This window comes from Chinchilla lanigera, unplaced genomic scaffold (genome assembly GCF_000276665.1).
Source record: "Chinchilla lanigera isolate Chin_1 unplaced genomic scaffold, ChiLan1.0 scaffold00361, whole genome shotgun sequence".
In the NCBI taxonomy this organism is placed as follows: Eukaryota; Metazoa; Chordata; class Mammalia; order Rodentia; family Chinchillidae; genus Chinchilla; species Chinchilla lanigera.
The window spans coordinates 1-16,326 of record NW_004955762.1 but is presented as its reverse complement, the minus strand read 5'-3'; the positions used below and the strand labels follow the sequence as shown (position 1 = coordinate 16,326).

Genomic DNA, 16,326 nt, shown 5'->3' with positions numbered 1-16,326 from the left:
CTTTCCTCCCCACCCTACTTCCCATTTTTTCTCCCTAATACTGGGGGCCAAATCCAAGTGCATCCTACCACTGAGCTGTATCCTCAGATCTTTTAATTTTTTGTTTTGAGGTGGGGTCTCACTAAATTGCCCAAGCTGACCTCAAACTTGCCTGTCTTCCTGCCTCCATCTTTCAAGTAGCTGGGAGTGCAGGTGTGCACCCCTGCACCCAGCTAGTTATTTTCTTTTCATAGCCCTGTTACTGTTGGCAAATCATTTTACTTCTCTATGCTTTCATCTTTAAATTTCTATAATGAAAATGTTAACTCCTTTCTGCAACTCCTTTCATCTGTTAAAGAAAAGAGTAAGATTCTAGCAAGTTAAAAGTCTGTACTATGGAAGGATAGATACATTCTATTAGCTATAGTACTATGGAATGTAGGCAGGAAAGCTGCTTTTATGTTTACACTGTGTGTAGACTTGAGCGCTTATCTTCATGAATGTATTACCCAATTTTTCACATCAGGGACCTTTCACTTCCATTATGTTAATATTTGCATTATACTTTTTATTTATTTGTCCAGTGCTAGCGGTCAAACCTTGGGCTTTGTACATGCTAGGCAAATGCTCTACCACTGAGCTGCACCCCATTCACAATACTTTAGTGTTTTAAATGCGTTTTCACATACATCCCTTCTATTCCTTGCTGCCATTGCATGAATTGGTCAGGATAGAGCTTTAACTTCAGTTTTTCAGGTAAGGAAACTGAAAAGTCAATTGATTTTCCTAAGTCATACAACTAGGAAATAGCAGAGCCAGGATTGACTACAAGCCCGGTGCTCTTTCCATTATTAACCTTGTGTCTCTGTTTACGGTCATGTTTCAGAAGTCATGCATGTAGCTAAGAGGAAAATAGTGCTAAAGTATCTCTGATCTACTTTTAAGGTATCTGTTTGAGGTGATCTGCTCATCGGGTCAAGGACTATGGACCTGAATTTTTGTTTTGTTTCTTAGAATAGCTTTATTACATGACCTCAGAGGAAGGGAGGAGGATTTATTTACCTTTTGAGACCTTGATCTTTTTTAGCTAGAACTCTACCTCTTTGCCCTTTAGCACATAACTACTTGCTATATTGACCAGATCTTAAAGTGATACAGGGAAGCAGTTTGGCATCTAGGCTGTCTTTGAAGAGTAATTGCTAATTTTTATGAAAGAAAAATAGCTGGAGAGGTGGTAGTTTAGTGCTAGAGCACTCGTATGGGTAAGGCCCCAGATTTGAACCCCAGCACCACTCAAAAAGGGGGAGAAAAGAAGAAGCGGGGGAGATGATCATGACACATAGTTCAAAATATCTATACTCTTGGGTGTGGTATTATCTTGGGTGTGCCCTTGGTGTTACTTTCTAGACCTTCATCAACTGTAAAATGTTAATGGTTGGAAGAGTGATGACAAAGAGATTAGATCCTATCAAGCGTTATATTAGTAATTTCTGAAATCCTCATTTGGTGGAATCAGTTGTAGAAAATACTAGTTAAAAAAAAAACAAGGGCTGAGGGAGGAGCCTGTTAGTAGAAGATGCTTGCCTAGCACGTTTGAGGCCCTGGGTTCGATCCCTAGCACTGTACAAATGAACAGGAAACCCATAAGGTAAGAGGTCATTTCTCATGGAGCATTGCAGTGAGGCGTCAGATGTCTAATACCTGAAGTTTCTTTTCTTTTTTTTTTTCTTTCCTGAGGATTAAACCCAAATCCTTCTCACTGAACATCTCCAGCACTTTTAATTTTTTTAATTTTAAGACAAGGTGTCTCTAAGTCACTAAATTGCCAAGCTCAGCTCAGATTTGCTATCTTCCTGCCTCAGTCTCCCAAGTGTACCACCATGCCCGCTTCTGAAGTTTCTTACAGGTAATTGTGAACTCAAGTGACATTTGTCTGTCTTTAAGTTCTATTTAGGGCTAGATTTCAGGCCTAAATTTGGGAGTTAAATATTTCTCTCAGGATACGTAGTTTCTTTTCCTAGGAACAAGAAGGTATTTTTTGTTTTTTGTTTTTTTCTGGTACCGGGAATCGAACTCATGACCTCGCGCTTGCCAGGCAGGCGCTGTGCCACTGAGCTAAATCCTCAGCCCTGAGAAGGTATTTTAATTATATTTAACAATAGATTTATATTTGACTGTTCACTTACTCAATAAACATTTAGTGCTACTATGTAGTAGGCATTATTTTAGACTTTTTGACTGTCTCAAGGAGCAAAGCATGCTTTTTTCTACAACGTTTATATTCTATAATGATAGTTAACATTTACTGAACAATTAATGTATGTCAGTCACTCTTCTAAGTGTTTTGCACTTAGAATTTATTTGATTCCAAAAACAGTCCTCTGATGTCAGTACTCTTATTGTCTGTGTCCTACAGCATGGCTGAAGTGTGAGGATACTAATACAGCTTTGCTTAAGGTTGTACAGTTTTGTAAATGGTAGAGCTGCCATTTTAATCCAGGCAATCAGACTCTAAAATCTATACTCTTCTGCACAGTATTACCTAACCGTTCAGAACAATGTCAATAAAACTTTATTTTCATCATAAAATTGTCTTTGGTGTGTACCTATAATCTCTGCATTTGGGAGGCTGAGGCAGGAAGGTTGGAAGTTTGAGGCTAACCTTGCTATATAGTGAGACCCTGCCTCAAAAAATAAAAATAAATAAAATTTTCACTGATGGTCTTTGTAGTCACCTGGTTTCTGGCCCAGTATTTAGAAGAAATAGCACTTAGTGATAGCGCTCTTACTCTTGCTTAGCGTGTAGGAGGCCCTGGGTTTAATTCCCAGCATAGAAGAAAAAAAAGATCACTGAGAAAATGCGGTACAAGAAAATGTGCACTACCAAAGACATTTTATTTTATTGGAGGCTTGTCAATGTTAGGAAACTTTCAGTGGGAGAAGACATTTTTTTTGGTGGTACTGGAGATTGAACTCAGGTCCTTCGCGCTAAACTATATCCCCAGCCCCTTTTATTTGTTTTATTTTGAGACAGGGTCTTGCTAAATCACCAAGTTGCTAGGCTTGAACTTACAGTCCTCCTGCCTCAGCCGCCCAGAGTGCTGGGATTACAGGCTTACACCAACAGGCATGGCTAGGAGATGACATCTTGGCCAGATTTGTATGTATTGGAACTGAGACCACTGTGTAAAGCTGGGACCCTAAAAGCCCTTTACTTTGGGTGGGAAGGAAGGCTGAAAAGTATCTGCCTGGTGGCATAGAGTCCAAAAAGCTTGTCATGATGTGGATTCTGGGTGGGAAAAGTCTGTCTTGAGAATTTACAACACAAAGCTGCTGTCCCATCTGTCTGAAGCTTGAATTGTATTAGGCGTGTAAGGTGGTGGCTACTAAGTAGAAGGGAGCACTCACTCAATAACAACAACGCTGTTAGGCCTTTTGCAGGGCCCTTAAATACCCTTAAATACATCCTCTCACTTCATCCTGACAGCAGCGTGTGTGGCAACATCCCATCCTAGAAAGGATCACTGAGGGTCACAAAAGCTTGGTAATTTCTTCAGTGTGATACCAGAATTCAGATCTAGTGCTCTTCCTACTTACCCACTGTTCTGCCTCTATGGAGAAGTCACTTCATTTTTGTGCTGCAGCTTCCTTGTCTGTAAAATGAAATTTGTTTTCTTTTACTTGATGAGACTGATGCAGAGGTGACGAACCTGTGGCCTGCGAGCTGCCACAGAGAGCTGTTTGTTATGACTGAAAGCTCTGAGAGGTTCCCAGCACTGGGTTACTGTATCAGGTGAACCAAGGGAGCCCGCCTTGCTTTGTTACCTGTAACACATTGTTGCCAGCATCACCCACAGGCATGTTTTTCTTTGTAATTAACTAAAACATAGACGTCATTACCTAGGGATTCTGAACTCCACCAAGTTTGCCTTTGAAAAATTAAGACAATTTTATTACTATTTTTTTTCAGTATTGAGACTTAAACCCAGTATCTTACATATGCTAGGCAAGTACTCTACCACTAAGCTACATCCCCAGCTCCTTATATGATTTTTATTTTTTAACTTTTTTTTTTTATCTTTTTGAGACATGGTCTTGCTATGCAGTCAGGCTAGCCTTGAGCTCACTTTGTAGCCCAGGCTGGTCTCGAACTTGCAATAATCCTCTTGCCTCAGCCTCCTGAGTGCTGGGATTACAGGCGTGCATCACCACGCCCGGCACCTTATATGATTTTTATATGAGGTGTTTCCTGAAGTAGGGTCGTGAGGAAAACTTTTAGAGACAAATTGTCCACTCATTAACTTACTACTTTATTCAACAAGTAAGTTCCTGGATACATACAGTAGAGTTTCCGTTCACAAGGATAAAAGACGCCTGATCCGTGGGCTCTCTCATTTTTCATCTTACCAGCAGCAATAGAACCCCGAAGTCTTCGGCAGTAGTCAGTTTCCAGTGTCTTTCATTTCCCCACTAAGTAGTTGGGCCACAACCCACACTTTTGAAATACTTGCTTGCCTCTGGCAAAGTAGTGGATAACAGGCAATTTCATTTAGCTGTACTTTCTTCTTACTCAATAGACACTTTGCCGTTACTGTTAGAGTAGGGAGTACAAAAATGGGTAAGGCATGGTTCTTAACTTTGACGGGTTGCAGTGTGAAAAACAGAGCTGTTCTTGACAGGTGATGAACTGTTGCATAAATCCTTTCCTTAACTCATAGAGGCTGGAAAATGCTGGAGTTCCCAAGATTTTTGATTTGATTGCTTGATTGATTGGGACAGGATCTCACTGTGTAGTCCTGGCTAACCTTGAATCTGTGACCCTCCTGCCTCAGTCTTTTGCTGGAATTACAGGGATGTACCACCATAACTGGCTCTAAGACTTTTAATTTTTTATGTACTATTAAGGGGATCATGTTAGAGAACTGCTGCAGGAGTTATTAAACATTACTGCAATTAGTAATTGTAAAATTAGAGTTATAGCTTAGAGTCTCCTGAGACTGCGTAGTTTTTTTATTAAGAAATCTGACACATGGAAATATTGCAAAACTCCTTTTGTCCATGTATAGATATAATTTGTGGTACTTGTTATTCCTTGGAAGAGAGCTTTGTAATCAGTGCAGTAGCAGTGTTGTCTTAAGTTGGTTGCTGGTTTTTACTATTGCTGTTTTGTTTCTTAATTATGAATTATCATTAAATTTATTATTGATTTCATGTGTTATGGTTTAACTCTGGTATGTGGTAATGTATATTACATTTGTAGTACTTTTCACTTGAATATTTCCAAATTTAGACCTTAGCCATGTATTGTTATTTAAATAGGAAACATCTATTTTCTTTCCATTTAGGTGTGTCTAAAAATGTCTTGCAGTGACACCTCATTGTTATCACTGTTTTCCTTTGGAACTTGGAACCAAAAGGGATGGCTAGAATAAAAGGTCTTTTGCCCCACCTTAGTGGACCACAGACAGTAACTGAGAACTAACTGTCCCTGAACTCCTCATAGTCTAGAGGGGAGACAGCCAACTAAGCAGATTACTCGGTGGATTTGTGTGATAGCCCTGTTACAAAATGTAGCCTGATTATATCCACCTGTGTTTTGGGTTTTGAAAGATAGCTTCTTGGAGTAGTAGAAATATGTATTGTCTCTTGTAGAAAGAATAAGAATTGGATAAATGAACAGGTAGGGAAGGACATTGTAGAGATAACAGCAGGGATGAAGGAAGTGAGGCTTGGCTGCCCTGAGTAACTTTCCTTCTTTGAGTCTCACTTTCCCCAATAGGAATGATAGTACCTCACACAGTTGTGATGATTGTTTTAGAAGAGGCTTATAAACAACATACCCAGACCTTTGACTTTTTTATTTTGAGACTGGGTCTCTTTAAGCTTCTAAATTGTGCAGACTGGGATCAAATTTTTGATCCTCCTGCCTCAGCTGTCCAGAGTGCTAGGATTACAGGCATGCATCACCACACCCAGTTATGTCTTTTTGGTTTTTACACATGCATATATATTTATTTTTTTCCTTTGCTAATTACTAATTTAAATCTTAGATTTATGATTTTTGTCTTTTTTTTTTTTTTTTTCTCCGGTACCGGGAACCGAACTCACGACTTTGCGCTTGCCAGGCAGGCGCTTTTGCCGCTGAGCTAAATCCCCAGCCCCTATGATTTTTGTCTTAACTTTCCCTTCTTCAGTTGAGGGAGCTTTATGAATAAGAGAAAAGGCATGGTTATTGGGAAGTAAAGACCTTGGTGCAGTATCTAATTCTGTCACATTCTACACAGATGAACTTGGGCACGTTACTCTTTTTGAGCTCTTTTGTCTTCACATACAAAATGTCTCCTATAGCAGCTCCACAAGATTGATTGTGAGGGTTACATGAAATAATGTATGTCAAAGGAATGATGTATCAATATTGGTTAGTCTTTTAAACAATACTTGCTTATCACTAGATACTGGAAATTCAGAAAAGGTCAGCACCTATTTCTTCTTTGGTTGCCGTCTTAGTTACTTTTCTTGTTGCTGGGATGAAATACTCAACAACCAAAGTTAAAGGGGGAAAGGTTTATTTCGCTCATAGTTTGTAGATGTTTCAGTGTATACTGGCTCCAAGGCAGAGTGTCTGGGCAGAGAACAATTCATGGCTTGGAAGACAGCAAAAACAAAGAGAGAGTAGGAATAAGACTTTTTCTGCCCCTTATATTGTATGCAGGCTACCTGCCCTAGGGCGAGTGTAGCACTCACACCCTTAATCCCAGCATTGGACCATGAATTAATCACAAACTCTAGATTCAGCCACCTCTGAAAAGCCTGCCCTCCATGACCACATGAGTCTTTGGGGGGACATCCAGACACAAGTCATAACAGTTGCTTACTGTGTTTTGTCAGTTATTTCTGCAAAGTATCTTTTCTTTTTTAGGCTAGAGGCATAACACAGTGTAAGAGCACTGGCCTTGCATGGGGAAACCTCTGTGCTGATTTCCATCTCTGCAATACATAAATACATATTCACTTTTTATTTTTCCCCGTTTTTGCCTCTACTGTAATTCATAGCATCATCATGTCATGTCTGAGCCCAAAGTTTTTTTCTATCAGTGTCAGACTAATAATTGTTCTCTTGTGAGTGGGGACATTGTAGTGAAAGAGTATGGCTATCATCATCAATAGATCCGGGTTTGTATCTTTTTTTGTTTGTCTTGTTGAGACAGAGTTTCACTGGGTAGTTTAGGCTGTCCTTGAACTCACTGTATAGCCCAGGCTGGCCTTGAACTTGCAGCTGTCCCCCTGCCTCAGCGTCCTGAGTGCTGGCATTACAGCTGTGTGCCATCACACCTGGTCTGAGTTTGTGTCTTGAACCTACTTCTTTCAGGATCACGATATTGGAGAAGTCCCTTCACCGTCATTCCCTTATAACAGGTGATATCAGGAACTGCGCTGGGTTCTGGGAATGTAGAAGCAAGCTTGAAGAGCTCATGGTCTAGAAGGAAACAGATATAAATCATTCTGGAATTGTGAAGGAAAACTAGCTCTGCTATCAGAGACTAGGGACAGCATGTATGGTGAGAAAAGCGCAGGTTTAACTCCAGGTCAGATGACTCCTGCAGCCAATCCTGACTCTCACTTACTAGCTGTGTAATCTTGGGAGAATTATTTAACTCTTCAAAGCCTTTGTCTGTACACTAAGGATGCTGATGGAATTTAATTAATAAAAATCTTTCTTAAAAAGCCTTTTATTAAGAGGGAAGCTATCAGTATTTCTAAACTGTAAATAATGAGGAACTGAAATGTCAAAGGAAACACATTGCACTGGGGATAATATATAGACAGTAAGTCTTTAGTACTGCCTTAAACAATCAGTGCATAATATTCAAGCAAAATTGAACCCTTACTAAGCTAACATTCTTGCATGGACTGCCTCCTCTTTATCTTTTTGTGCTGTTATCTCTCATTTGACTTTCGACAGTTCTACCTGGATGGCTTTATCTTCTAGTGCTATCTCTTGAGTTTTCATAAGATCAGCCAATGCTAGGTCAGATTCTTTCAGTTCTTTCCATCATCCTTGACACAGTGCTTCGGTATTTGATGGGACTGTTTCGGGCATCTCCAAATCACTGTCGGTTTTGCCCCCTGCCAATTTGATGTCTTTAGTCTATAAGCACCAATATTCAGCACACAGCTCAAGGTTATAGGCTGCAGCCCCGATCTGTCTGCTTCTTAGGTAACAGCCTCTGAACTAGCCATGTACCTTAAAACCTTTATGTATTTTGTAATGCCATCTCCCAGTTCTGGGACTTGAAAAAAAGTAGTTTCAATATATTAAGTCTTCTCTAATTAGTAAAATTTTAACTACATCTTTTAAATTTACATCTGCACCTTCAGGGAAATCTGGATGACTGTCGCCAGAGCCATCTTTCGGGAATACTTCCCAGCCATCACCTTCTTTCAGATCTTCACATTGTGCAAAAACGCACAATTTTGCAGGTTTTTCAGCATTTACTGCTACAGTTTCCAGTATCCTTGCCACACCTCTTCCTTTAATTACCTGGCAGGACATGAGCGGTCACTCAGATTTTGGGTGCCTATAAAATATTTATGAGAAGCAGAATTATGTATATGAAATGCTTAGTATAGTAGCATATTGAACATAGGAAATAGCAATTTCCGCAAAAGTGCTCAGTAATTATGATGTTAGTATCGCAGTTGAGCGTGTAAAGACACAGGTTTTTTTTTTTTTTTTTCTTTTTGAGACAGGGTCTTGCTATGCAGTTCAGGCTGGCCTTGAGCTCACTTTGTAGCCCAGGCTGATCTTGAACTCATAGTGATCCTCTTGCCTCATCCTCCCCAAGTTTACAGGCGTGTGCCACCACACCTGGCTAAAATACAGGCTTTGACCTCAGTTTTGAATTGCAATCTAATGTCATAGTGGCCATGTGAAAATGGAGAAGCTATTTAATCTCAGCCCGTTTCCTTGTCTTTAAATGCATGCTGTTGCTGTGCTTGGCTCAAGATATAGAAATTCAAAGAGCTCATATATATCTAAGTAACCTCTGCCAGAATTTGATTCATAGGAAATTCTTCATATAAGATAGCTTCGGTGATTTTTATTCCTCTTCTGCCATCTGCTGGCAGTTTTATCTTTGATATGTAAATTAATCATTCTGTATCTTAGCTTACCTGCTTTATTCAAAGCACACGTGATTTGCAGATTGCACATATGTATGTAGTGACTAGGTTAGGGCCTGTAACGACAGTGCTGTCATTTAGTATGTAATAGGTGTTGTTGCTAGTACAATTTAGTTTTTCAGGTGCTGAGAATAAAATTAATTCTGCCTGAGAAATTAGAAAAGGCAAGGGCCAGGGATATAGCTCAGTGGCATAGGTGCCTGCCTTGCAAGCGCAAGGTCCTGAGTTCAATTCCCAGTACCAAAAAAAAAAATTAGAAAAGGCATTACAGCAGGGCATGGTGGCCTACAGCTGTAATCCTAGCACTGTGGAGGCTGAGGCAGGAGGATCTCCATGAGTTTGAGGCCTGCCTGGGCTTATAGTGAGTTCCAGGCCAACCTGAACTACATAGTGAGACCCTAATCTCAAAAAAAAAAAAAAAAAAAAAAAAGACATCACAGAACTAGGTAATAAACTTTGATTGAGCCTTTAAGGATGAGTCCTTTGCCATAAAAAGATTAATCTAAACAAAGGCTCAGAAGTGTGAAAATCCAGCTGGATGTGGTGGCACATGCCTATAATCCCAGGACTCAGGAGGCTGAGGCAGAAGGATCACCTCGAGTTCCAGGCCAGCCTGGGCTACATAATGAGTTCAAGATCAGCCTGGAATACATAGTGAGATCCTGTCACTAAAAACAAACAGACAAACAAAAAAGCAGTGTGAAAATTCCCAGGCATGGTAATGCAAGCCTATAATCCCAGTATTCTAGGAGACTGAGACAAAAGGATAGGATGATCAAAAGTTCAAGGCCAGCCTAGGCTACACAGTGAAACCTTATCTCAAAACATCCTAAAGAAAGACCCTTTAAAGTAAGAACAGTGTTATGATTTGTGTCTACATGTCCCCCTAAAGCCATACGCAGTCATAGGGTTTTTTTGGAGGTGGCTGAATCTAGAGTGTGTGATTGATTTGTAGTACAGTGCTGGGATTAAGGGTGGCTGATTGCTGGATCAGTTTACTGATTGGATTGACACAGCCCTAATTCTGACAGACTGGTACAGTATAAGGGACAGAAAGAGGCTTGTCTTGCTTTCTTGTTGCTTTTGCTGTTTTCTGCTACCATGAACTGTTGCCCCTCTGCCATGCCACCCTGCCTTGGAACCAGCCAACTATGGACTGAAACCTCTACAAGTTGTGAGTCAAATAAACCTTTCCTCTTTTGTCTTTGAGTGTCAGATGTTTTGTCTCAGCAATGAGAAAAGTAACTAAGACAAACAGTAAGCATTAGGTTGTATTACAGAACACTTAGTGTATCAGGTAGGTAGCGTGTTTGGGGGATAAAGGAAACTAGGAAATGAGTCTAGTGAGAAGAGGTGGAACCAGTTAGTAAAATGATCTTGAATACCTTGCTGAAAAGTACTTAATTTTTTATTCTATAGGTCTCTGTTTTTCTAATTTTGATTGTTTGTTTTTTGAGATACGTTCTCACCATACAGTTCATGCTGACCTTGAACTCATTTTGTAGCCCAGGCTGCCTCAAACAGCAATCCTGCCTCAGCCTCCCGAGTACTGGGATTATAAGGGTGTGCCATCACACCTGGCTCTAATTTTAACTTTTAAGAGCAGAAAAAAATAAAATTGCTGTAGGGTAAGGAAAGGATTTATCTGAAGCTACTAGTGCTATAAACAGGAATTTTCAAAATTGGTTTGACATTTGCCTCTAGTAGGACTCCTTAATCAGTGGGGGAGTATCCCTGATGGATGCCTGATAGTACAGGATCCTGTATATTCTATGTTCTTTCATTTATGTATATACCTGTGATAAAGTTTAATTTATAAATTAGACACAGTAGCAGTTAACAATACTGCCAGGCATGGTGATGCATGCCTATAATCCTAGCACTTGGGAGGCTGAGGTAGGAGGATTACTTCGAGTTTGAAGCCAGCCTGGGCTACAAAGTGAGTTCAAGGCCAGTTTGAACTGCGTAGTAAAACCCTGTCTCAAAAAGACAAAAAACAAAGAAATTAACAATACTAATCAATAATGAGATAAAGCAATTGTAATAGTATACTATAAATAAAGTATGTGAGTGTGATCATTCTCTTGAGTCAAAACAAATAACAAGGAGCTAGGGCTGCAATACAGCTATGGAGCACTTACCTAGCATGTGCAAGACCCTGCGTTTGAACCCCAGCACCGCAAACAATACGTGTGTAAGTAACAGCAGAAAGCCCACAATAAGTGAACATTTTCAGACTGTGGTTATCTGCAGGGAACTGAAACTGTGGAGAGTAAAATTGAGTATAGGAGGGGACTACTGCTGTGTGTCATCTCGTCTCAAACTCAAAGCAGGTCACCCCTGTGACATGAGTGAGGGTAGTTATCCCCTTCTAAAAATGGACGGGTTACATATTGAGCCCATGACAAAACTAGAGCTGTACCCATTATCTAAGGTCTACTCCAGACTGGGTGTGATGGTACACGCCTGTAGTCAAGCTCTTGGGAGGCTGAGGCAGGAGGATAGCTGCAAGTTTGAGGCCAGTCTGGACTATACAGCGAGACCCTCTCTAAAAACAAATAAAATTTACTCCAGAACCCACACTGCTGTCTGCGATTTCCTGAATCGTAATTTAAACTAGTGCAGAAGTATTGAGAAGAGTCCCTTTCGTATGTTATTTTTAAGTAGTAAAAACAGCATTGAAAGAGAAGTGTCTAAAAAATTGAATTTTTTTTTTTTGGCACTGGGGATTGAACCTTGGGCTATTGAGCTAGATTCCTCCTTCCCCCTTTGAGATAGTCTTGTCATAAGGTGAGTAAATTGCATTTGTTAAGGTTTTGCTAAGGGCTGCAACTTTTGATCCTCCTGCCTCCGCCTCCTAGAGTGTTAGGATTATAGGTATGCAACAGCATGCCCAGTTTACAGTTGATGCTTTAATAGTTTCAGCTCAGAGAGGTTCTTTTCCATTACCAAACAAGCATTTCTGCTACCAGGCAGAGTTAAAAACAAAGCTCCTAATGAAAAAAAAAAAAAATACAAATTGGATAATGAGATAATATGCACAGTTCAAAGACTAAATGATTTCTAGGAAGTACTGTATTGGAAATTCTTTTTAATTACTTGTAATAATTTCTACTCCATTTGGCCCTACCCAGCTGTATTGTATAGCTCTTATCCTATAATTTCTTTCTTAAGAAATGGCAAAGACTCTGTACCATCGCTACCCACAGTTTTGATGCTGTGAGACTTTCAGGGAATCCCCAGTGGAGATGTGCCAGGGCACTAAAGCTAGAAGGTAAATATGGTGTTATCTTCTGAGAATATAAACTTATTTAAGATTGTCTTACAGGACAAGAGCTTGGGAGCTGGGGGGAGGGGAGTCAAGGTTTGTAGCCAGTAAACAACTTTTGTGTGTGTGCGGTACTAGGATTGAACCCAGGACCTCATGGGTGTTAGGCAGATGATATACAACTGAGCTATATCTCTAGGCTCTTAAAATATTTTTATAGTGGGACACATATACAGTCATCCTTGGTATCCTTGAGGTCTGTGTCCATGTGTCCTGGTCACTTTCTCATCGCTGAGACAGATACCAGCTGCCACTGTTTAAAGGAGGAGAGGTTTATTTGGGGCCGCAGTTGTTAGAAGTGTTAGTCCTCAGCCAGTGGAAGAGCCTGAGCCTACGAACTGCCACCTCCTGGCGGCCAGGCAACACAGGCAGGAGGGAGGTGCACCCTGCAGGTCAGTCCCCTGATGTCTTGGTTACTTTTCTCTCATTGCTGAGACAAACTACCTGACACCCAGAATTAAGGAAGGAAAAGTTTATTTAGCTCACAGTTGGTGGAGGTTTCAGTCCATACTCAGCTGGCTCCAAGGCAGAGTGGCACATGGCACATGGCATGGTTAACTGTTTCTGAAGGTGGAAGATAGCAAAAGCAACCAGAGCAAAAAGGAGGAGTGGCAGCAAGCAGCCTCTTTCTCTCCCTTACATATGCAAACTATTCGCCCCAGGGCGGGTGTAGCACTCACACGCGTAATCCCAGCATTGGATCCTGGATCAGTCGTAAACTTAGCCCACCCCATGACTGCATGAGGATTTGGGGGGACATGCAGACACAAACCATATCACCTGGTGACCGTCGCCTCTGACTGTGCGCACCTCCTTAACAGCTCAGGAGCTACAGTCCTAGTCGCCCTCCAGGACCCAATCGCCTTCCAAACGTGAGATCATAACCATAATACCATGTATTCAACTAACCTGGGATTGAAACTATTCAGAAAACGTCGGGGAGGAAGTTCAGTGGAAGAGTTTTGCTGGGATGCGCACGGGTGTGGGTGTGTTAATCCCCAGTGTGGCAAAAGGAAACGTTATGTGTAGTGAGTATGTAGAGACTTTTCCTTGTCATTATTTCCTAAACAATACAACTACTATATAGTGTTTGCATTGTTCTAGGTATTATGAGTAATCTAGACATGATTTAAACCGTGGGAGGAGATGTGTGGAGGTATGTGGAAATGCTGTGCCACTTTACATAAGGAACTTGAACGTCTGGATTTTGCTATCCATGGGCCTCTTGGGAGCAGTACCCCACACCAAGGGATGACTGTATTAGAATTCATATATAAAGTTTAAAAGGATAGTATATTGTGATAGATAGATGTGGTGGTACAGACCTGTAATTTGAACTACTTGGGATGCTGAAGCAGGAAGATCTCAAGTTGAGACCAGGCTGGGCAGCTTAGTGACACTTTGTCTAAAAATAAAAAGGGCTGGGGATGCAGTTTAGTGGTAGAGCATGAGGCCTTAGGTTCAGTCCTTAGAAACACACAGACACACACACCCCCACACACACACACACGTGCGCGCATATGCTTGCACCGTGTACTGTAGTTGATAAGGACACAGGCTCTGAAGGCAGACTTCTTGGTTTGAATAATCTTGACTCTGCCCTTTACTATCTGTGGGTTCCCAGACACCTTGTTACCACAGAAGGTCTGGTTCTGCTGCCACCCAAAGAGCCAGCAACTGAAGAGGCAGAATAATGGGAGAAGAAAGGTTTTGTGTGCAGCGTGCTGGAACATGGGAAGTCAGTGCCGGTGACCCTCCTGCCTGGCACTGCCAGGAGACAGCTTATGGTGCATCTTTTATGGTATTGCTAGCTTGGTGTTGGGCAGGCAGGCACAGGGCAGCTCGTCAGTCCTGAGAAATAGCCAGTTCTGGAACTTGGATCGTGAGCATCTTCTCTTCGGTCAGAAGCAGCTGAGCGCCGCAATTGATTACAGAGGATATTCTAAAAGCTGGTTGGAAGAGATGATGGGTCAGAGTTTGGAGCTCGGGCCTGAGGCTCCTGTAGCTTCCCTGCCAGCCGCACTCCCGGCTCCTCTGTGCACTCAGGAACCTGGAAGCTCCCAAATGCAACACTGCAGGTTTTTTACAGAAGCTTCATTACAAATGCATCATTGATTAAATCATTAACCCTGACCTGTAGCTCACCCTTCAACCCTGCCTCCCTTCCTGGTGGTTAGGAGAAAGTAAGGAGCCTTGTGAATTCTGTGAGCCATTTTAGTAAGTAATTGAACTTGAGGCCTTCTGCAGGGGCATCATGGAAACCCCCGATTCATAGCTGAGAGCCAGTGGAATGCTGGGACTCTGCTTGGTGTTGGGAGTGTGGGCAGTCTGTGGGGCCGAGCCATTAACCTGTGAGTTTGTGCCAGTTCTGGGTAGTGTTAGAATTGAATGAAACAGTGACACCCGGTGAGGTCAGAAGTCTTTGGTGTTGAAGAAACCCCACACTTTTGGTGGTAGTAGGGTTGTGAGTGAAAACGGCTTGGGCCACTTTTTTTTTTTTTTTAGCTATTATGAATAGTGTTTCTGTAAATATTCATGTGCAAATTTTTATGTGGGCATAGTTTCACTTCTCTTGGATTTATACCTAGCCATAAAATTGCTGGGTCATATGGCAACTCTGTTTAAGTATTTTGATGAACTGCCTACCTGTTTTCCAAGACACATTTTACAATACTGGCCATGATTATAGCTATTCTAGTGAGTGTGCAGTAGTAGCTCATTGATTTTTTTTTTTTTTTTTTTTTTGAGATAGGGTCTTGCTCTGTAATTTAGACTGGCCTTGAACTCACTAATGTAGCCGAGGCTGACCTTGAACTCACTGTGGTCCTCCTGCCTCAACCCTCCTGAATGCTGGGATTATAGGTGTGCACCGCCATGCTTGTCTGCTCATTGAGATTTTGATTTGCATTTTCCTGGTGGTAAATAATGTTGGGCATCTTTCACTGGTCATTTGTACTTCTTTAGAGCAATGTCTGTTTAGACCTCTGTCTATTTTTAATTAGTTTATCTTTTTATATTTATTTATTTATTTTTGAGGCAGAGTGTTGCTATGTAGTTCAGGCTGGCCTTGAACTTGCAGTGATCCTCCTGCCTCAGCCTCCCAAGTGGTAGGATTACAGGTGTGTGCCTGGCTTAGTTTATCTTTTTATAACTAATTTTCTAAGAGATGTTTTTGTGGTATTGGGGATAGAACCCAAGGACTTCACACTGTGGTAACATCCTCAGCCCTGTTGGTTGATTGATTGATTGATTGATTGACTGGCCAATTTCCCAGGCTGGGCTCCTCTTGCCTTAGCCTCCCAGAGTGCTGGCATTACAGCCATTCACCACCACGCCAGGCTTTAGGAGTTCTTTATATAGTCTGGATACAAGTTCCTTATTAAAGTGACTCACAAAATCTCCCATTCTGTGTGTTGTCTTTTTACTTTATTGTTTTCTTTGAACTATAGGAGTTTGTACTTTTGATGAAGTCTAACATACCTTTTTTTTTTTAGTTTTGTATACACTTGGTGTCATATTTAATAAAACATTTACTAAACTGAAGTTAGTAAGATTTATACCTGTTTTCCTCTGAGTTTAATAATTTTAGCTCGCACAGATCCATTTTGAGGTAATTTTTGTAGTATATGACGTAAAGTAGGACTCCTCATTCTTCTGTATGTGGATTCAGTTGTCGCAGCACCACTTGCCTTTTCTTTAGCTCAGGGAATTGTCTGACACCCTTGTTGGAAAATCATTTGAGGGGCTTGGGATGTAGCTCAGTGGTAGAGTGCTTGCCTAGTGTGCACAAGGCCCTGAGTTTGATCCCAGTACCACCAAAAAAAAAAAAAAAAAAA

At 41.1% G+C, this 16,326-nt stretch overlaps 1 pseudogene; it reads right to left on the bottom strand.

Moving 5' to 3' along the window:
• Positions 1 to 7,867: 7,867 nt before the first annotated feature.
• LOC102005209 lies at positions 7,868 to 8,602 on the bottom strand (annotated as a pseudogene).
• Between the last annotated feature and the right edge of the window lie 7,724 nt (positions 8,603 to 16,326).